This window comes from Bombina bombina, chromosome 6 (genome assembly GCF_027579735.1).
Source record: "Bombina bombina isolate aBomBom1 chromosome 6, aBomBom1.pri, whole genome shotgun sequence".
Taxonomy (NCBI): Eukaryota; Metazoa; Chordata; class Amphibia; order Anura; family Bombinatoridae; genus Bombina; species Bombina bombina.
The window spans coordinates 1,117,765,732-1,117,789,779 of NC_069504.1; the positions used below are offsets into that span (position 1 = coordinate 1,117,765,732).

The 24,048-nt window shown below is 39.6% G+C and overlaps 1 protein-coding gene across 15 annotated transcripts in view; it reads left to right on the forward strand.

Annotated features, from left to right (window-relative positions):
* Positions 1 to 24,048, forward strand: part of PPFIBP1 (PPFIA binding protein 1) — a 650,864-nt gene that overhangs the window by 74,832 nt on the left and 551,984 nt on the right. The window lies entirely within an intron of this gene.

Here is a 24,048-nt window from a genome sequence, read left to right on the forward strand (position 1 = left end):
GTGGAGTTCTTTGAGTCAGCACTGATTTACTAAAACACATGTCTGTCAAAAAAACTGAGGTTAAAAGTGTATTTATATAACTGTGTTGGTTATGCAAAATTGGGAAATGGGTGATAAAAGGATTAACTATCTTTTTAAACAATACAAATTCTGGGTTAGACTGTCCCTTTAATACCAGTCACTTTTCCCTATGACATTCGGAGATAACGGCTCATCTTTGTCCAAGGGGGGGAGTAAAGCTCATATAAATTTAAAGGGACAGCAAACTGATTGTTACAAGATTTTTCTGCCTTTGAGCAAAACCCCTCCTGCCAAACAAAAAAAAAATTGAGTGAACACTTTTAATGGATTAACACCTTGTTTGTGGCAGTCATCTTTTAATAGCCGAACTCCACTCACCACTTGTCTTATGTAGAGGAGCCAATCCAGACACAGCTAGCCACATTCATTATTGTTTTGCAGTTATTATCTTATCATCCCTGCTGAATAGGCTTGTCAGGTATCCAGTATTTCATTAGGCTGTTCATTAAAGGGATGTTAAACTGTGCTCCTTTGGTAAAAACAAATATGTTACATCATAGTTAACTTTAAATAAAAGAATGTGTAAAAAACAACAAACAACTTACTTGTTTTCTTTACAACAAAAGAAAAGGGGGCGCCCTTGAGAGTATCTAATAAAAAAATGATATGTGATATATGAGGTAGCTCATATGTTACCAATAGGAATGTACCTTTCAGTATAAGTGATGATACACTGATTCAATAGTAACTTGTATATATATTGTGAATAGAGTAAATAGATATTAACCTATACCATTGATAGTCACAATGTTAATAGGACAGTTGTATCTCACTCAAAGATAGTGGTTATAGGGTTATAGTGATCACTATATTGTCCTTTATAAGAATCTTGATAGTAGAATACCAGGGCAGCAATCTGTAGTGGTCCAGACCAGGATCCAATTAAGCAATCTAAAATATCAAACAGAGACAGATGCGCCACATGGCCCAATATTGTAGTTTCCAAATGTATGTAGATTTTACTATATAGTTGAACTCACATGTATTGAAGCACCTCACTTGGTGCAAATGACACAGTCTGGGATCTATAACAGTCACCCAGCAGACCGGCCTCTCGAGTTGTTCAGGGTCTATGTAAAATAGAAAACACAAAAAAGCCTATATGGCCTAGTATTGTATGACTAGAGTGATTCCACACCAGATAGTAGTATAAGATTTTGAACTCACATTTGGTGAAGCATCCCCAATGATGCTATAGAGACAGGCTGGGATTAATTCAGTCACCCAACAGACTTAACTCGTGGCATACAGCATGCAATAGTCCTCTCGGTGGTCTTTAAAACCAATTCATAGGCAGCAAGTGTTTTTAGTAAAAGTTAAAATCACTTTAATAAAATAATAATAGATTGCGACGCGTTTCCCAGTCTCAGACTGTTTCCTCAGGCATAATCATTATGCCTGAGGAAACAGTCTGAGACTGGGAAACGCGTCGCAATCTATTATTATTTTATTAAAGTGATTTTAACTTTTACTAAAAACACTTGCTGCCTATGAATTGGTTTTTATCTGAGGATATAACTGACCTAAAGACCGCCGAGAGGACTATTGCATGCTGTATGCCACGAGTTAAGTCTGTTGGGTGACTGAATTAATCCCAGCCTGTCTCTATAGCATCATTGGGGATGCTTCACCAAATGTGAGTTCAAAATCTCTTATACTACTATCTGGTGTGGAATCACTCTAGTCATACAATACTAGGCCATATAGGCTTTTTTGTGTTTTCTATTTTACACAGACCCTGAACAACTCGAGAGGCCGGTCTGCTGGGTGACTGTTATAGATCCCAGACTGTGTCATTTGCACCAAGTGAGGTGCTTCAATACATGTGAGTTCAACTATATAGTAAAATCTACATACATTTGGAAACTACAATATTGGGCCATGTGGCGCATCTGTCTCTGTTTGATATTTTACTTGTTTTCTTACATAATGAGTACTTGGAAATTCTCAGTGTAGTCCCACCCCCAGTGTGATATGGGAGCTGACATGTTTGAAACTTAGGTTACATTCTGACTGATCTAGGCATGAGCAAGTCTGAGTCTCTGTTATCTAGTTTATAACCAGCCTAGAAGTTCTCTGACAACAGGCTAAAATAAACCTGCCTGCAGAGGCTCCGCCTCCTTATAAGGCTGTGACAGAAAGTAAAGACACTGCACACATGTAGGGAAAACAAGAACTAAAAGGAACAATCCATTTAAATAGATTTCTAATACATATTGCAATTATTTCTATTAAAGGACCAGTCAACACATTTCACATAATCAACAAATGCAAGATAACAAGACAATGCAATATCACTTAGTCTGAACTTCAAATGAGTAGCAGATTTTTTTATAACAAATTTCAAAGTTATGTATATTTCCACTCCCCTTGTACCATGTGATAGCAATCAGCCAATCACAAATGCATATACGTATAGTCTGTGAATTCTTGCACATGCTCAGTAGGATCTGGTGACTCAAAAATTGTAAATATAAAAGACTGTGCACATTTTTTTTAATGGAAGTAAATTGGAAAGTTGTTTAAAATTACATGCTGTATCTGAATCATGAAAATTTAATATAACCTGAGTGTCCCTTTAAGTATAAACACAGCTTAGTGCTTTTTTTTTTCAAAAATGAAACAGACTGTTTAATATCCCTTTAAAAAATACTGTGTACTTGAATATCCAGTTTTTTTAAAGTCCCCTAAATGTCAGCTGAACATAAAAATGTAAAATATTACACCGTGCAAGCTCTATTTTTTGTGTTACTGGCTGCCAAGCAGGGTGCAAAATAACTTTATTTCTGGCAGTCATGGGGTGTTAAACCACTACTCTTTGGTGCCCCTAGCAGACTGTGAGATCAAAACCCTGTGCACAGGTGTTACTGGCATCCAAAGAGGACAATGATTGTTGTCTGTTATGAGCCAAGGGGACAACAAAGGGCTGGCGGACGAGGTTTGCTGTCATGAACCTTATTAGCCCAGCTTTAAGGCGAGCAGGCAGCAGTATGCCCCTTGCTTGTGCATGGCCAGTCTCGAAAAAGAGGGGCCTGTCAATCATCCCTATCAGGGCACTGAAGCTGCTATCGCAAAGTGATAAATGGAGCCCATAGTGTGGAGCCTAAGATAGAGCTTTTGAGGGAGACTATGTGAATCCTACCCACCTGTGTCCATTTACCTACAGGTCATCCAGTATTTTTTTTGAAAGAAGTGTCAGAGAAGTGTCAGAAGTTTTGATAGTCTCTTATAGAGGATAGTACTCTTCGAAATGGGACTGGAGTTTTAAGTAGTCCTGTCGGCCTCTCAGTGAGAGCATGGATGAAGGTTAGAGTCTGAAGATGCAGGGAGAGTTTTTCTGCGAAACCATCCTGACTCATTAACAGCACCTTGGCAATCAGCGTTGACGAGTTTCGCTGCCTGCCTTTATTCACTCAAGTCCATTTCAGAAGCGAGACTACTATCTGTCACACTTGAAGGGTCGTGTTACTGTTCCACGGCGTAGATTCTGGTAATATCAGCCTGAGTCTTCAGTTTGAGGTTTTCTGACGGGTCCCTACTTGTCTTCTGGGACATCTGATGCTTCCTGGTAGGCTCCAGTTGCTGTTCCAACTGGACTGCAATATTGGGGTTTAGCCTCTATTGGTAGGTTGGTTACTGTTGCTTAATCCTCTTTTTCTCACCTAGGGTGGGGAAAGGGTTTCTTACGTGTTCTCCTTGATTTGGAGGTACCTCAGTATCTGATGGACCCTGTGGGTCCTTGGTTTTCTCGCCTTGTAGGGTTTTTCCCTCTCTTGCGTTCTCAGAATCACGGAGTTGAATACTGGTATCAGAATGCTGTGGGTCAGAGTGCTTTCTTCCTTGAGGGGTGTTCCTCTTATGGAAGGCTGCAGTGTAGGGGTAACGGATCGCTCCTTGGCTTCCGGAATTTTCTGGTCGGGAGCTGTTGTCGAGATTTTTTTGGCACTTCCCGGTGGGATGAGTCCAATAATGGCTTAGGACAACTTGCCGTCTGTTGATTGGTCATCACGAGTTTTGCTCACAGGTGGTTCTGTGACCTCTTGGTGAGCTCTTTTTAAGCTGCTAGGACGTTTTTTCGGTCCTTGCTTGTCCATGCTTGTCTAGCCTGACGGGTTTTGACTTTTCTAGGTTGCAAGGGGGAACTCACGGTTTTCTGGAACACCATAGTTGGTATGGTGCGGTGTCAGGGATATGAGGGTGGCCTTTCTCCTGACTATGGACTTATCTTCTGGTCCTTGTCCTCCTAGTGAGTTTGTTTGCCTGGACAGTGGTCCTGTGGCAACCTCTGGTTGCTCTAAGTTTGATTTGGTCCTTGGGATATCTCATGGGGTCCTCTATTCTTCCTCTCGGGGGTAGATGGGGATTTTTGACCAGTTTGACTTGAGCCAGTGTTGGATGGCCCATCGGATCTCTTATGGGTTCCTCTACTCTCCCTCTCGGGGGTTGATAGAGGTTTTCGTTTTGGTTGAATCCTCGGAGGCCTTTGTGCTCAGCAGACTCTGGGTCTGAATGCTCTCTAGCACGGCTTGCAGGTTGTGTAACTGATGAGTGGTTACCCGGGCTTCCGTTTTTTTCCCTTGTATGTAGTTTTTTGTAGGGTATCGAGTAATTTCAAACTGTGGTGCCTTTCGAAGGAGCCGCCTTTTTTGTACCCACCCTTTGTTTGCATTCATTGTCCTCTAGCTTGGGTATTGTTTTCCCAAAAGTAATGAATGCAGCTGTGGACTCTTCTCGTTTAAGAAGAAAAACCATAAATTATGCTTACCTGATAATTTTCTTTTCTTCTTACCAGAAGAGTCCACAGCTCCCGCCCGCGTTTTATCTATGGGGCGGAAGTACATTTTTGTTCTTCTGGCACATTTTTTCACCCTGATATTTCTCCTACTGTTCCTTGTTCCCATGGCAGAATGACTGGGGGATGAGGGAAGTGGGGGAGGTATTTAAAACCTTTGGTTGGGGTGTCTTTGCCTCCTCCTGGTGGCCAGGTTTTGAATTCCCAAAAGTAATGAATGCAGCTGTGGACTCTTCCCGTCAGAAGAAAATTATTAGGTAAGCATAATTTATGTTTTTACTACACATAATTAATACATTTTATATTACAATTCTAAGATATTAACTGTCGCTTTAAAACGACATGAAACCCAAAATATTTTTTTTTTATGATTTTAGAAGAGCATGTAATTTTAAACAATTTTCCAATTTACTTCTATTATTTAATTTGCTTCCTTCTCTTGTTATCCTTTGCTGAATGGTTTATCTAGGTAAGCTCATGAGCAGTTCTAGCTGCTGATTGGTGGCTGCATATAAATATTGATTGCCATTGGCTCCCCCATGTGTTCAGTTAGAAACCAGTGGTGAATTGCTGCTCCTTCAAAAAATGATACCAAGAGAATGAAGCAAATTTGATAATAGAAGTAAACTGGAAAGTTGTTTATAATTATATGTTCTACCTAAATCATGAAATAAAAATTTGGAGTTTCATGTCCCTTTAAGCGATGGCTCGACAAACCCAGGAACCAGGGAGCTAGAATTTTACCCCTGGCTTCTAACCTTTTAGGTAAATCTCCATGTATCTATACATAAATACCATTATCTGGCTCCTTAAAGTATGACTTGCTCCTAAATATTCTTAAAGGGACACTGAACCCAAATTTTTTCTTTCATGATTCAGATAGAGCATGCAATTTTAACCCCTTAATGACCACAGCACTTTTCCATTTTCTGTCCGTTTGGGACCAAGGCTATTTTTACATTTCTGCGGTGTTTGTGTTTAGCTGTAATTTTCCCCTTGCTCATTTAATGTACCCACACATATTATATACCGTTTTTCTCGCCATTAAATGGACTTTCAAAATATACCATTATTTTCCTCATATCTTATAATTTACTATAAAAATTTTTATAAAATATGAGGAAAAAATAGAAAAAAACACACTTTTTCTAACTTTGACCCCCAAAATCTGTTATACATCTACAACCACCAAACAAAAACCATGCTAAATAGTTTCTAAATTTTGTCCTGAGTTTAGAAACACCCAATGTTAACATGTTCTTTGCTTTTTTTGCAAGTTATAGGGCCATAAATACAAGTAGCACTTTGCTATTTCCAAACCACTTTTTTTCAAAATTAGCGCTAGTTACATTGGAACACTGATATCTTTCAGGAATCCCTGAATATCCCTTGACATGTATATATTTTTTTTTTAGAAGACATCCCAAAGTATTGATCTAGGCCCATTTTGGTATATTTCATGCCACCATTTCACCGCCAAATGCGATCAAATAAAAAAAAAATGTTCACTTTTTCACAATTTTTTTCACAAACTTTAGGTTTCTCACTGAAATTATTTACAAAAAACTTATGCAATTATAGCATACATGGTTGTAAATGCTTCTCTGGGATCCCCTTTGTTCATAAATAGCAGACATATATGGCTTTGGTTTTGCTTTTTACTAATTAGAAGGCTGCTAAATGCGACTGCGCACCACACGTGTATTATGCCCAGCAGTGAAGGGGTTAATTAGGGAGCATGTAGGGAGCTTCTAGGGTTAATTTTAGCTTCAGTGTAGTGTAGTAGACAACCCCAAGTATTGATCTAGGCCCATTTTGGTATATTTCATGCCACCATTTCACCGCCAAATGCAATCAAATTAAAAAAAACGCTAATTTTTCACAATTTTAGGTTTCTCACTGAAATTATTTACAAACAGCATGTGCAATTATGGCACAAATAGTTGTAAATGCTTCTCTGGGATCCCCTTTGTTCAGAAATAGCAGACATATATGACTTTGGGGTTGCTTTTTGGTAATTAGAAGGCCGCAAAGTGCTGCTGCGCATCACACATGTATTATGGCTAGCAGTCAAGGGGTTAATTAGGTAGTTTGTAGGGAGCTTGCGGGGTTAATTTTAGCTTTAGTGTAGAGATCAGCCTCCCACCTGACACATCAGACCCCCTGATATCTCCCAAACAGCTCCCTTCCCTCCCCCACCCCACAATTGTCCCCGCCATCTTAAGTACTGGCAGAAAGTCTGCCAGTACTAAAATAAGTTTTTTTTTTTTTAAAATACATCTTTAGCATATTTACATATGCTACTTTGTAGGATCCCCCCTTAGCCCCCAACCTCCCTGATCCCCCCCAAAAACAGCTCTCTAACCCCCCCTGCCTTATTGGGGGCCATCTTGGGTACTGGCAGCTGTCTGCCAGTACCCAGTTAACAATATTTTTTCCTCTTTTTGTATTTTTTTTTTTTTACATTTTTCTGTAGTGTAGCTTCCCCACGACCAACCCCTACCCCCACCCCCTCCCAGATCCCTTAGATTAGTTTTTGTGGGCATTTACTCCCCCTCTTCCTCCCACTTACTACATAATTATTTCTGTAGTGTAAGCGGTTCCCACCCGCTCCCTCCCGTGCACGCGCCCGCCCGCCGATCCCCCGTGCACGCGCGCGTGTCTGTGCGCGCCCCTGACTCTCCCGCCCCCGATCCCGCCCCCCTCTGTGTATCTGAAGCCATCGATGGCCGCCCACCCGCCTCCCACTGCAGCTCCCACCCACCAACGATTGCGGCCATCGATGGCCGGTGTAGAGAGGGCCACAGAGTGGCTCTCTCTGCACCGGAGGGGTACAAATTGTTATTGCAGGATGCCTCGATATTGAGGCATCCTGCAATAACCGGAAAGCAGCTGGAAGCGATGAGGATCGCTTCCAGCTGCTTTCCAAACCGAGGACGTACGCCACACGTCCTCAGGCGTTAACTGCCTTTTTTCTGAGGACGTGTGGCGTACGTCCTCGGTCATTAAGGGGTTAAGCAACTTTCTAATTTACTCCTATTATCAATTTTTTTCATTCTCTTGCTAACTTTATTTGAAAAGAAGGCATCTAAGCTCTTTTTTTTGGTTCAGACCTCTGGAAAGCACTTTTTTTATTGGTGGATGAATTTATCCACCAATCAGCAAGGACAACCCAGGTTGTTCACCAAAAATGGGCCGGCATCTAAACTTATATTCTTGCATTTCAAATAAAGATACCAAGAGAATGAAGACAATTTGATAATAGGAGTAAATTAGAAAGTTGCTTAAAATGTCATGCTCTATCTGAATCACAAAAGAAAAAATTTGGGTTCAGTGTCCCTTTAATGGCTACTAAAAACAGATTAGTTGACTCCTGCCTTAAGCAGTACTTTGTGAGGCCTTCTATTGGTAAGATTGCTGTTAGTACGCCGTGTGCTTTGTTTGTTTCGAGTTTCCCTAGGGCCCAGGACTGCTTTAGAAGAATATTGCTGCATATGGGCTTATGCTATTCCTTTAAACAGCTGCTATTTTTAGGATTTAAAAATGAATCCAGAACTGCAATTTTTCTTTCCAATTTGTGTTTGGAGAAGGAAATAACAGAGAGCTGATTACAGACTGAGAACGTGTAAGATAGGCTCTGTAATTAGGTATGAGAATGCAGCCGCATGTGGCAGCTGGGTAGTGAACTATAAAACTTGTGCATAAATATAGGGAAGGCGTTCAGGGAGAGTTGTGTTCTCTCAGCCTGGGAACTGATTTAGCGGTGCTTGTGCAGGCTTGTTCGGGCACTGTCTGATTGTGTGCAGTTCCTGAGCACTGAAGCCATTTTACAATTGCAGATGTGATCTTCAGGTTAACTGGAGTTTAAAGGGACTGAAAACACTTTACACCTGTTTGTTTTGCTATAAAAGCCAACAGGAACTGCTTGTTTAAAAAGATAGATAACGCCTTTACTACTCCTATACTTTATAACCTCTAAGGGCTCGATTTATCAAGCCCTTAGCCTCCTTGTAACTGCAGGTTCTCACAAGAGAACCTGCACTCCGTATTTATGAAGCAGTGGTCATCTTAGGTGGAGTATTTCAAGCTCACCGTTCTTGTCTGACCAGGGAGATTGTCAGCTCCTGCCCGCACGTGGTTGGCTGTGCGCGGGCAGGGGGCGGCATTGCACTAAGCGCAAACTAGCGCTTGCGTGCAATGTTAAATTCCACCTGCGAAATTCTGTTTGCCAGAGACAAGCTGCAGAGGACAGGGGCGCATATGTACGCCCCTATCCGCGGTAGTGTTTTCTTGTTTCTAAGCTAATGCAGGCCGCCCCTTATTTTAGTGCTTTTTACAGCCAGGCAGTGCTAGTTCATGTGTGCTATATAGATGTGCTCGTAGTTATGCAGGAACCAACACTAATTGGCTAAATTGCAAGTTTGTAAAAAGCACTGAGATAAAGGGGCAGTCTCCAGAGGCTTAGATACAAGGTAATCACAGAGGTAAAAAGTGTATTAATAGAACCGCGTTGGTTATGCTAAAGTGGGTAATGAAGGGGTTTATATATCTTTTTAAACAATAAACATTTTTTTTGTGTAGACTATCTATGCAAACAGAAACAAAATTCCAAGTTTTTCAGATTCAGCATATAGTTGTGTTGTTGTTTTTCTAAATTCCAGTTAGTTTCTATCCTCTAGTGAACTTCATTCTCTTCTTATGCTTTGTTGAAGAGCATACCTAGGTAGGTAGTGTGCACGTGTCTAAAGCACTATTGCAGCTGTTTTGCAAGAATTATTTAAAAGTGACAGTAAAGTAAAAAAAACTTTTACGAGTATGTGATTTTAAACAACTCTCAAATGTATTTCTGTTATCAAATTTGCTCCATTCTTTTGGTATTATTTGTTCGCTCACACAAGCACAGGGGCTTTCTGGTGTCTCTCTATGGCAGCAGTGTTTGCAACAATGTTTAAGATTACTCCAAACATTGTTGCAAACACTGCTTTCATTCAGTGCTAAAGATAATTGCATGCTCATGAACTCCTATAAGCCTACATAGGATAACTCTTCAGCAAAGGATACCAAGAGAATGAAGTATATTAAATAATATAATTAAATTGTAAAGTAGTTTAAAATTGCATGCTGTCGGAATCATGAAAGTTCATTTTGACTCTACTTCCCCTTTAACAGTGTTTTAGATACACTGCTGCCATCTAGTGCTGAAAAGTGTATATCATTGTTAAAAACATTCTTGCAAAACCGTTGCCATATAGTGATTTAGACCTATGTATGCTACCTACTTAGATATGCTCTTTCACAGACATGAATGATGTAAACTTTTTAGGAAATTGTATGCTCTAATTTATTTTACCCAAAACTTCACAAATAAATAGAGCTTCATTACATGTCCTATGGCTTCTTTAGAGGCTGCATTTGGTGCCTGTGTTTCATACCGCAGCACATATAAACCAGCTGGGAACCTGGCCAGATACATTTGCAGATTTTGTTTTGTTGGTGAATTTTGATTGCTTCACTCTGACCTCTGTGCGACTCATGACTGGGAACAGTTTCCCAAATGTATTCTTGTTGCCTGGAGGAAATTCATATTGGATCTTGTTGAGTTTTTTTGTGTTTGACTGTTTTAAATAAAACTCTGTTTCCCTAAAAAATTCAGAAAATGCTCATTTCCATTGTACTAAACAAAGCTATTTATGTATTAGGGCTATAACTGATCTATTATGTACATCATTTTTTTTCTTACATTTTTTTTAATCTTTTAAAATGTTTTGCTAATGTACTTTTTGCTACGACTGGTTTTGTTTTTTGGATTTAACAATACATTGAAGCCGGGAACATGCAACTTCTAAGATTTTACATTGATCGCCTCTATTTCTGGTTTATAGATCACATAATGAAATATTAAATGCTCCCCATAGCTTCTGTGTTCTTGCGGCTGGTCATATAGGATTCTTACTGCCTTCTGAGTTACGGTTGTCGTCCTTTATATGGTGAAGTGTCTAAAAGTTTTTCACATAGCACAATTTTTTTTGCCAATCGCAGTAGCCAATGAGACTGGACGAGTAGTGCAAAATAAATATTTTCATAGGCAGAGTTTTTTTAATAGTTTTAAAGAGACGTTCTAACATACAAATACTGTACATTGTTCTATTTTGTTAGAACATGTTAATTTTAGCCAGCTCCATTATTTTACTGTGTGTAATTAAACACAAAGAGTTGCATTACTGGAACACACTGATGCTGCTCCAAATGAGGATAGTTTAGTGACGAGCATATATAGGTATGCCTGCCCCTGATTGGCTCACACTATACACATACATTCACACTCTCTTTTGGAGTGGCACAACTTTTACTATGTATTTAATTCCTTTGCCGGTAATCCACTTTTCTCCTTGGCTCACAAAGCAGTGTTCTCCCCAGGATCTATTTAATGGGCACACCACCCGGCTGATTTTAACGACCATCCGATTCAAATTTAAGCAAATATTTAAGATAAAATTATCTCTTATTAATTATTGTGCATGTTTGTCGCACAAATTATCATTACATTAATTTATATTAAATTATGTAAATCATTTTTATTTTAAATTTCATAAATAGACGTGAAACTTAAAATATTTCTCTCATGAATCAGGTACAGCATACAATTTTAAACAACTTTCCAGTCGCGCTATCAATTGTGCAGTCCCCATAGAAAGACTAAATTTAGTGATAGCAAAAATGCTTTCTGGATGTTTTTCTGCAGATTTTTGGACGTCAAACCGTAATATCCATGACTGGGCAGACCACCCAGATTTTACTGAGCACCCCTCTTAAATGTAAACCTATATTTAGCTAGTAGATCATGATACTGTTGTCTCATTATTTTACAACAACCAATAGTTAAAAAAAATTCCTGAAATTGATTGTGCTCACCGACTGTTTTCACCCTAATAAAACAAATGTAATTTGCAGACAATATGCACAAAATGTTATTACATTGTCTGTAGACAGCATAAGATATGGAGTTGCTAATTAATCAAGTTAGATATCTGATAAATTCCGTTAAACAACATGTTGCCAGTTGTAGCCCAGAACATCTCTTGCACATTTTTACTCATATTGTTGTGCTGGCTGGCATCGCTGGCACATATAAGGAGGCTGGCATCGCTGGCACATATAAGGAGGCTGGTATAGCTGGTACATATAAGGAGGCTGGTATAGCTGGCACTGGCACATATAAGGAGGCTGGTATAGCTGGCACATATAAGGAGGCTGGTATAGCTGGCACATATAAGGAGGTTGGTATAGCTGGCACTGGCACATATAAGGAGGCTGGTATAGCTGGCACATATAAGGAGGCTGGTATAGCTGGCACTGGCACATATAAGGAGGCTGGTATAGCTGGCACATATAAGGAGGTTGGTATAGCTGGCACTGGCACATATAAGGAGGCTGGTATAGCTGGCACATATAAGGAGGCTGGTATAGCTGGCACTGGCACGTATAAGGAGGCTGGTATAGCTGGCACATATAAGGAGGCTGGTATAGCTGGCACATCTAAGGAGGCTGGTATAGCTGGCAATGGCACATATAAAGAGGCTGGTATAGCTGGCACATATAAGGAGGCTGGTATAGCTGGCACATAAAGAGGTTGCTATAGATGGCACATATAAAGAGGCTGGTATAGCTGGCACATATAAGGAGGCTGGTATAGCTGGCACATATAAAGAGGCTGGTATAGCTGGCACATATAAGGAGGCTGGTATACCTGGCACTGGCACATATAAGGAGGCTGGTATAGCTGGCACATATAAAGAGGCTGGTATAGCTGGCACATATAAAGAGGCTGGTATAGCTGGCACATATAAGGAGGCTGGTATAGCTGGCACTGGCACATATAAGGAGGCTGGTATAGCTGGCACATATAAATAGGCTGATATAGCTGGCACATATAAGGAGGCTGGTATAGCTGGCACTGGCACATATAAGGAGGCTGGTATAGCTGGCACATATAAGGAGGCTGGTATAGCTGGCACATATAAGGAGGCTGGTATAGCTGGCACATATAAAGAGGCTAGTATAGCTGGCACTGGGACATATAAGGAGGCTGGTATAGCTGGCACATATAAAGAGGCTGGTATAGCTGGCACTGGGACATATAAGGAGGCTGGTATAGCTGGCACTGGCACATATAAGGAGACTGGTATAGCTGGCACATATAAGGAGGCTGGTATAGCTGGCACATATAAAGAAGCTGGTATAGCTGGCACATATAAGGAGGCTGGTATAGCTGGCACATATAAGGAGGCTGGCAGATTGCTGCATATATTGTAAAGAGAGAAGCAGCTTTGGGATATTCATTATAGGTTTTTCCGGCTATGTGGAGCAGGTTCACATGAGCGAGCCTGCTCCACATATTTAAAGGGACAGGCAACACTAAAATTGTTATGGTTTAAAAAGATAGATAGCCCCTTTACTACCCATTCCCCCAGCTTTGCACAACCAAAAATTCCTGAAATTGATTGTGCTCACCGACTGTTTTCACCCTAATAAAACAAATGTAATTTGCAGACAATATGCACAAAATGTTATTACATTGTCTGTAGACAGCATAAGATATGGAGTTGCTAATTAATCAAGTTAGATATCTGATAAATTCCGTTAAACAACATGTTGCCAGTTGTAGCCCAGAACATCTCTTGCACATTTTTACTCATATTGTTGTGCTGGCTGGCATCGCTGGCACATATAAGGAGGCTGGTATAGCTGGTACATATAAGGAGGCTGGTATAGCTGGCACTGGCACATATAAGGAGGCTGGTATAGCTGGCACATATAAGGAGGCTGGTATAGCTGGCACATATAAGGAGGTTGGTATAGCTGGCACATATAAGGAGGCTGGTATAGCTGGCACATATAAGGAGGCTGGTATAGCTGGCACTGGCACATATAAGGAGGCTGGTATAGCTGGCACATATAAGGAGGTTGGTATAGCTGGCACTGGCACATATAAGGAGGCTGGTATAGCTGGCACATATAAGGAGGCTGGTATAGCTGGCACTGGCACATATAAGGAGGCTGGTATAGCTGGCACATATAAGGAGGCTGGTATAGCTGGCACATCTAAGGAGGCTGGTATAGCTGGCAATGGCACATATAAAGAGGCTGGTATAGCTGGCACATATAAGGAGGCTGGTATAGCTGGCACATAAAGAGGTTGCTATAGATGGCACATATAAAGAGGCTGGTATAGCTGGCACATATAAAGAGGCTGGTATAGCTGGCACATATAAAGAGGCTGGTATAGCTGGCACATATAAGGAGGCTGGTATAGCTGGCACTGGCACATATAAGGAGGCTGGTATAGCTGGCACATATAAAGAGGCTGGTATAGCTGGCACATATAAGGAGGCTGGTATAGCTGGCACATATAAGGAGGCTGGTATAGCTGGCACATATAAAGAGGCTGATATAGCTGGCACATATAAGGAGGCTGGTATAGCTGGCACTGGCACATATAAGGAGGCTGGTATAGCTGGCACATATAAGGAGGCTGGTATAGCTGGCACATATAAGGAGGCTGGTATAGCTGGCACATATAAAGAGGCTAGTATAGCTGGCACTGGGACATATAAGGAGGCTGGTATAGCTGGCACATATAAAGAGGCTGGTATAGCTGGCACTGGGACATATAAGGAGGCTGGTATAGCTGGCACATATAAAGAGGCTGGTATAGCTGGCACTGGCACATATAAGGAGGCTGGTATAGCTGGCACATATAAGGAGGCTGGTATAGCTGGCACATATAAAGAAGCTGGTATAGCTGGCACATATAAGGAGGCTGGTATAGCTGGCACAAATAAGGAGGCTGGCAGATTGCTGCATATATTGTAAAGAGAGAAGCAGCTTTGGGATATTCATTATAGGTTTTTCCGGCTATGTGGAGCAGGTTCACATGAGCGAGCCTGCTCCACATATTTAAAGGGACAGGCAACACTAAAATTGTTATGGTTTAAAAAGATAGATAGCGCCTTTACTACCCATTCCCCCAGCTTTGCACAACCAACATTGTTATATTAATGTACTTTATTACATTCAAACCTCTAAATTTCTGCCTGTTTCTAAGCCACTACAGACAGCCTCTTATCACTTGTGTTTTTATTTGCTCTTCACAACAAGAGACTGCTAGTTCATGTGTGCCATATAGATAACATTGTGCTCACACACAGGGAGTTATTTAAGAGTCAGCCCAACACAGCAATAATTGGCTAAAATGCAAGTCAATAGATAATAAATAAAAAGTCATGTGATCAGGGGTGGTCTGCAGAGGCTTAGATACAAGGTAATGATAGAGGTAAAAAGTATATTTATATATCTGTTAGTTATTCAAAACTGGGGAATGGGTAATAAAGGGGTTATCTATCTTTTTAAAACAATAAAAAAGCTGGTGTCGACTGTCCCTTTAAGAAGAAAAAAAACAATAATCCTCTTGTGAAATTATCAATTTCACCCTTTGATGAAACATCGCAAGTGGCGATTGCAGGCGAGCAGGTTCCCTACTGCAAATGTAACTTTCATGGAAATTTCTTGCCGATTTTGCCCTTTGGGGGGATTCTAGATATTGTCAGTGACTCCTATCTAGCGTTGTTGGTCTCTGTTAACTGGATGTTTTAAGGCATTTGCAGTATACTATTTTGTTTGTGAGTTCGGAGCTGAGGGTATTTGCATCAGTTTGTGCATTAAATCTTGAATTAGGGATGAATAAAAATATCTAAAACTGTGTCAGCTAGGAGCAAAGACAGGACCTAAAATCCAGGTGACACAGCTACAAATGATCTTGCTGTTAAAGGGACATTAAACACTAAGGGCTACATTACAAGTGGAGTGCAAAATATCGCTTTTGATATTACAAGTCATGAGAGCGTGCTTCCATAGACTCAAATGGGAGGCTCGTTCTCATGCCTTGAGACATGTCATGAGAACTAGCGCAGCGAAGGGGGTATGTTGTGCAGCAATGGGCAGCAAATCTAAATATATAAGTATGACTGGTGTGCAGGGCCGTCTTTAATATTGACTGGACCCTGGGCAAAAAATTTCTTGGGCCCCACCCCAACATCCCAAAAAAACAACTAAATCAAAAAATGTTTTTTTATTATTAGCCCAGCAGTGGATTGGAAATTAATTGCAATATGTGAAATTGGACCTAAGCAGTACTAATAAGTAAATAAATATATAAATTCCTCCACTGTGGGTTAATTTAATATTCTTTTGAATGTGATTCTGGTGTGAGGTTAGCTGGTTACAGAGATTTAGGGCAGCCAACAGGAGCAAAGCAAGGTAAAGACTGAGGAGGAAGCATGGAGGTGCAGTATAGGTTTACTGACTGGAACAACAGAACTACTATGGGAAGCTGCAAAATCTGAGACAGAGAGAAAACAAAAACTATAAAAATAAACCTTACATTAATGTGTGAAGTATCAGCATGACACTATACATCAGCCACAGTAGCACATGTCACTTCTTTGCTAGGAGCAAGTTCCCTCTCACCCTGCACTAGACAATGCTGTATGGGGAGGGGTGTGTGTGCACTCACTTATTCTTCCCACTGACACCTTTCTACAAAGCACTATTCCCCTAACAAACTTCAGTTAGTTGATCTTAGGGCCACAGCAGAAAGAGCAGGGCTAAGGGGACCAGCAGACTGGATACTGTCTGTCCAAGGCTGCATGGATACAGTGTGAGATGAGTCATACAGCCTCAAGACTGAAGAGAGCAGTGTATGCAGCTGCACAGATGCTCAAATCCTCATGTGCCTGCCGCTCCAGCTTTCTGCTGCATGCGCCTACAGTCAGCCCTACCCAGAAACAATCCCCACCACCAGAGCAGTTACCTGGTAACAGTGGTAACCCCAGTAGGACCTTTTATGATGCAGTGGGAATGGCTGGATGCTGAGTTAGGGCTTTGCATTCAGTGCTGCACAGTGCACATCTAAAACAGCACATGGCAATAGCTTGGCATGTCACATGACACCGGCACGGTCTGGCACAGTTTAAAAAAAAAAAAAAAAAAATACAAGCAGAGTACTTTTGACTGTGACAGTATTAGGACTGAATGTGTGTGTTCCCCATGTCACATCAGCAGTCTGGTATGAAACATAAAAAAAAAAAAATAATAATACAAAAAAAAAAAAAAAAAAAAATATATATATATATATATATATAGAAACTGGGCCCTGGGCAGCTGCCCCTTTTGCCCTGTGTTAAAGATGGCCCTGCTGGTGTGTGTGTGTGTGTATGTATATATATATATATATATATATATATATATATATATATATATATACACACACAAATTAACACATAAATATATATGTATATAAAAATATACATCTATATTTACTGGGAACGCACAGTTCCCCATAGACCGCAATAACACGCCACACTTAACCCTACAAACTCCTATGTGCAGTCGTTTTTTATTTAAAAAAAAAAAAAAAAAAAAAAATATATATATATATATATATATATATATATATATATATAAAGCTAACAGACTGTTAAATTTGGGGCCAATTGGGGGACATTTTTTAATATTAACCAGAGATCTGATCTCTGGTTAGTTTTCTGAGAGCTGAATGCTAATGCAAGCTTGCGGTAGCAATAACCAGCCACTATCGCGTGCCCGCAAACGGAAGCTCCACTTGTAATCTAGCCCTAAATAAATGCTAGATAGAATGATGCATTCAAAGAAAAGATTAGTCTGAGAATAAAATGAAAATGGGTGTTTAAAAGTTTAATTAGCTGTTTAAATATTGACAAAATAAGTGTAAAGTTTTAGTGTCTATAAAACAATGGGAGCTGCCATGTTATAACTTACTTTATCTGCTGTGGTCACTAGAACGAGCAGCCAATGGCTGTGTGGAATATAACAGTGTTCTGCACTTCCATTTCTAACCGGTACTGAAAAGCTCACAATTTCAGATTGGAATTACAGGAAAAGGGGACAAAATAAATAATGAAAGTATATTGCAGAGATTTTTTTATGTATACAATTTCAGCATTTAGCTGAATGATTCCTTTAAAATAAATTGCTGATTACTGAGCTAAGGAAGAGTATTCTGGAAAAGTATCACGGGGAAATCTAATGCTTGGCCATACTTAATGCATTTTGAATTTAAAAAAAAAATGTTAGTTTGCAAGCATGTGTTGTCCCTGTGTTTCTGATATATACAGACACTAGTCACTAATGCCATTCTATCTTCCAGAGTGAAAGGAATGTGACCTGTAGCGTTATATCCGTTAGGCGCGCCAGCTACAGTTTCTGAGGTCGGAGGCCATTTTAAGTTTTCAGCAGATATTTTTCAGAAACTTCAGATACATATCCTGTTCAGCAAGGCAACGTAACTCTTTAGTGACTTCCTCATGCTTGACAGGAAGGGATACATTTGTCTCATATGCTGACCTGTTCACTTAAACTAATACTATGTGTGAAGTTTAATGACGGCCAGAGACTTGAAATCTTGTCATTAGGGATTGTAAATCTAGTATATAGGGCATTACTGTATGATACAATACTTTATTCTGGTATCACTGGATTAATGGCCTCTCTAATATCCATTGTCTGTTTAAACTATAAATGTCTGTTATTTTCTGTCAATATTTGAAGAATCGATTCGCTGAATAGTCAAATACATATTCCAGTATTAACGTGCAAGACTATTTAAAGGAACGTCAAAGCAAAATGTTTATTTCATGATTCTGATCAGATTTATGCAAGTTTCAAATTTACTTAGTTCTCATGGTATCCTTTGTTGAAGAGCATACCTAGGTAGGTAGCGTACACGTTTCTGGAAAACTATAGGCATTTGTTTTGCAAGAATGCTTGGGAGCAGTGTTTGAACAAACATAGTTAAAAACATTTGTAAAATTAAAAAACTCTACCATATAGTGTTAAAAAAGGAGACTGTTGTTCCTAACATGTGTGCCCCTGATGCGCGTTTCACATAATGCTTCTTAATCTTATGACTTGCTTCTTAGCATTAGAAATATGCCTTTTGATAAAATAGTCAGTATAACGATTTCTGGCTCCCACTATAGAAGGATTTTAGTCACATATAGATTGAATAGAGTAAATAATAAAAGGTGACTCCCAATAGCAGGGGCGCGATCCGATAAAGATCGTAGTTTGCGGCGCAAGTTAGGGAACCCCCGCCGCCCGTAGTTTCAGCTCGCAACTCGAGCTATCCTATATATGGCGCCGTCAGATGCTAAAGTGCCGTAAGTCGGATAAACCAGCGATGTCCAGAAATCTGCGTAAGTACAAGATTTTACACTTTAGAAACTGCCGGCGCCTACAAAACCTGACTAAGTTATTAAATCTCCCGTACTGTCTAACACGCCTCCCAAACATAGCCCGACACGTCTAACCCTCTATCCGCTATCCCCCCTCACTATCCTAACAATAAAAAATGTATTAACCCCTAAACCGCCGCTCCCGGACCCCGCCACCACCTAATAAAGTTATTAACCCCTAAACCGCAACTCCCGGACCCCTCCGCCACCTACATTATCTATATTACCCCCTAATGTGAGCTCCTACCCCGCCGCTACCTACATTAACTACCCCGTAATGTGAACCCCTTACACCGCCGCCAGCTATATTAAAATTATTACCCCCTAATCTAATCCCCCTACCCCGCCGCCAGCTATATTAAAATTATTAAACCCTAATTTAATCCCCCTACCCCGCCGCCAGCTATATTAAATTACTTAACCCTTAATCTAATCCCCCTATACCGCCGCCAGCTATATTAAATACATTAACCCCTACTCTAATCCCCCTACACCGCCGCCAGCTATATTAAATACATTAACCCCTAATCTAATCCCCCTATACCACCGCCAGCTATATTACATACATTAAGCCCTAATCTAATCCCCCTATACCACGGCCAGCTATATTAAATACATTAACCCCTAATCTAATCCCCCTACACCGCCGCCAGCTATTTTAACCCTAATTATATTAGGGTTAATCTAGTTAATATAGTTATTATATTATATATATATTAAGTATAATAACCCTATCTAACTCTAACATCACTAACTAAATTCTTATTAAAATAAATCTAATTAATATTAATATTATTAGTTAAAATATTCCTATTTAAATCTAAATACTTACCTATAAAATAAACCCTAAGATAGCTACAATGTAATTAATAATTACATTGTAGCTATTTTAGGGTTTATATTTATTTTACAGGTAACTTGGTATTTATTTTAACTAGGTACAATAGCTATTAAATAGTTAATAACTATTTAATAGCTACCTAGTTAAAATAATTACCAATTTACCTGTAAAATAAATCCTAACCTAAGTTACAAATACACCTAAACTATCAATAAATTAAATAAACTACAAATATCTAAACTACAAATATCTAAACTAAAATACAATTAAATAAACTAAACTAAATTACAAAAACAAACACTAAATTACAAAAAATAAAAAAAGATTACAAGATTTTTAAGCTAATTACACCTATTCTAAGCCCCCTAATAAAATAATAAAGCCCCCCAAAATAAAAAAATCTCCCTACCCTATTCTGAATTAAAAAAGTTAACAGCTCTTTTACCTTACCAGCCCTTAAAAGGGCCTTTTGCGGGGCATGCCCCAAAGAAATCAGCTCTTTTGCCTGTAAAAAAACAACACAATACCACCCCCTACTCTAACCCAAACCCCCCTTAAATAAACACTACCCCCCTGAAGATCTCCCTACCTTGTCTTCACCCAGCCGGGCAGAACTCTTCATCCGATCCGGGCGATGTCTTCCATCCGGGCAATGTCTTCAATCAAGCGGCAAAGAAGAGGTCCTCCATCGGGGCAAAGTTTTCTTCTAAGCGGCATCTTCAATCTTCTTTCTTCGCTCCTCCGACGCGGAACATCCATCCGGCACGACGACTTCCCGACGAATGAGGTTCCTTTAAATGACGTCATCCAAGATGGCGTCCGTCAAATTCCGATTAGCTGATAGGATTCTATCAGCCAATAGGAATTAAGGTAGAAAAATCTGATTGGCTGATTGAATCAGCCAATCAGATTCAAGTTCAATCCGATTGGCTGATTGGTTCAGCCAGTCGGATTGAACTTGAATCTGCTTTATTATTTTATTAGGGGGCTTAGAATAGGTGTAATTAGCTTAAAAATCTTGTAAACTTTTTTTTTTTTTGTAATTTAGTGTTTTTTTTTTTTTTTTTTTTTTGTAATTTAGTTTATTTAATTGTATTTTAGTTTAGATATTTGTAGTTTATTTAATTTATTGATAGTGTAGGTGTATTTGTAACTTAGGTTAGGATTTATTTTACAGGTAAATTGGTAATTATTTTAACTAGGTAGCTATTAAATAGTTATTAAGCGTAAGGCTTACTACGGCTGCATTTTGTGGTGAGGTGAAAATGGAGTAAGATTTCTCCATTTTCGCCACGTAAGTCCTTACGCTATATATTGGATACCAAACTGCACGGGTTTGGTATACCTGTCTATGGCCCAAAAAACTACTAGCGAAGGCAGAAATATAAGAGCGTTACTTCTAGGTTACGCCGTATATAGGATACCAAACCCGCGCAAATTTTGGCTTCGCCGGCTTCTGCGGGCGACGCTGTATATCAAATTGAGGCCCAGGAGTCTTCACACAATCTGTATAACGATAATCACGGTTCTTGCTGTAGAAGGCATTTAGTCATAGACGGATTGAACTAAACAATGCAATGATATGCGACTCTGAATAGCGAAAGCCATAATAGCACTTAGCACTTTTTTCAAGGCAGTACTAATATTATTGCAAAACTAAGGAGTTTTAAGTTATTTTTTAACTAAGTATGTGTGTGTTGTGCCTGTTTGTATAATTACCCGTATAAACTAAGTATGAATGAGAAGTGTTTGTGAATTTTCTAAAAAAAACATTCAACTGCACTTGATGATATTAAAATAGGAGGGACAGCAATCTTTTTTTGGCACATTTATATGTGCTTTTCAGTTTAAATATTGTATAAAACTGCTGGTAAACCTCTCGGGTAAACATTCCTTACAAATAAAAAAGTGTTATTACAGGATTGCTTTCCAAAAAATACAACAAAGTGCAACGTCCCAAACAATTAGTGTAAACCAGTAATCCCAGTGCCCGAGTGCTGCAGTTAGTAGTGGTACCTTTTTATACATTTTAACAAAATTAAAATAAAACAAACAAAAAATTGCAATAATCTTTAGAGATTCCTCTTGTCCTCAGTATTTCTCCTTTACTGTCTGTTGAAAACTTCTTGTTATTTTTATAGCTGGTTTAGGCATCGTGCAGTGTTTTGAAGGAAACTTAGGTTGTTGAATGAGCTTTTCAGCCTCACTAGGGACCATGGTACAGTCACAATTTGTACCCAAAAGCAAGGTAAAACAAAAGTGACTGTATTTTGCACATTGTTTATTTTACAGTAGCTCGTATGCCCTCTCAGAACAATTCCGGTAAAATGCTTTAAGGGGACATTTTATTATTATCGTTTATTTATAAAGCACCAACATGTTCTGCAGGGTTATCTGTGTGTTGTAGCCTTTGATTGTATTACACATTTTGGCTACACAAAAAATGTAATTTTAAAAGAACATAGCGGACAAATATAGTGGTAGGCCGGAGGCAGAGTGCCAGTAAGTGTGCATTGGTCATTATATTCTTGCGACACATTTATAAGTAACATCAATAAAACCTGTATCTCATGTCTATATGCGAGCACATGAACACGTACAACATACAGAGAGATCTAGACCGTCAAGGTTATTCAAAAGGGAATAACTCATTAAATTCTACTTCTGGTTCCTGTTTTTTATTATTCATACATATTCTCCCCATAAAAACCATGTCAAGATTATACTTTAGTGATTCAGATAGAGCATGTAATATTAAACTTTCCAATTTACAACGATTTCACAAATTTGCTTTGTTCTCTTGCTATTGTTTATTAAGGAGCATACAAAGGTAGACTCAGGAGAAGCAATGTGCTACTCAGAGCAGTCTGGTGATTGGTGGTTGCACATACATGCCTCTTGTCATTGGCTCACCCATTTTGTTCAGCTAGCTCCCTGTAATGCATTGCTGCTAATTAATGTACTCTTCAATAAAGAATGTCAACAGAACAAACCAAATTAGACAAAAGAAGTAAAAGAACGTTATTTAAAACTACATGCTCTATCTGAATCATAAGTTTCCTTTTTACTTTGCGGTCCCTATAGATACAGTGATGTATTCAGTGCAAAGATTAGCTGGAATATGATATGCATTTAAATGATATCATTTGTATAAGCAATACAAAAATAAGTGTAAAGATTTAGTTGTCATAAAGCAATGGGAGCTGCCATGGTGTAACCTAGGTTTTCTTCTCTGCTGAGGCCAATCAGAGACAGTTATAAATGAGTCACTAGAGTGTTCAACCAATGGCTGTATGGACTATATAACAGGGTAAGTCTTTAGTCTGCACTTCTAACATGTGTTGGGCAGGAAAATAGTTCATGTATACTACATTTCCTTCTTAATATAAGGAGAGTCCACAGCATCATTCCTTACTGTTGGGAAATACTGAACCTGGCCACCAGGAGGAGGCAAAGACACCCCAGCCAAAGGCTTGAATACCTCTCCCACTTCCCCCCCATTCCCCAGTCATGCTTTGCCTTTTGTCTCAGGAGGATGGCAGAAAATTGTCAGAAGATAGATATTATGGCGTCCCGTCTCAATACTAAGCAACCCATATATGGGTCGAGGTCCAGGGATCCTCAGGGGGAGCTAATAGATGCATTAGCAGTGCTTTGGAGGTTCAGTCTAATTTACCTTTTCCCGCCGTTACCACTCCTTCCTCGTGTAGTGGCCCGAATCGCGCAGGAGCAGGGATACTGATTGCTCCATCGTGGTTGCGAAGGATGTCATTCGCGGATCTGGTGGGGATGTCGCAGGAATCTGCTGGAACAAGGTCCTTTTGTTCATTAAAATCTAGATTCTCTGTGGCTGACTGCATGGGGATTGAACGCTTAGTCCTAGCCAAGAGAGGTTTTTCTGAGAGAGTTATTGATACTCTTATTCAAGCTCGTAAACCGGTTACTCGTTGCATTTATCATAAGGTGTGGAGAGCCTACTTATTCTGGTGTGAAGAGTGCGGATT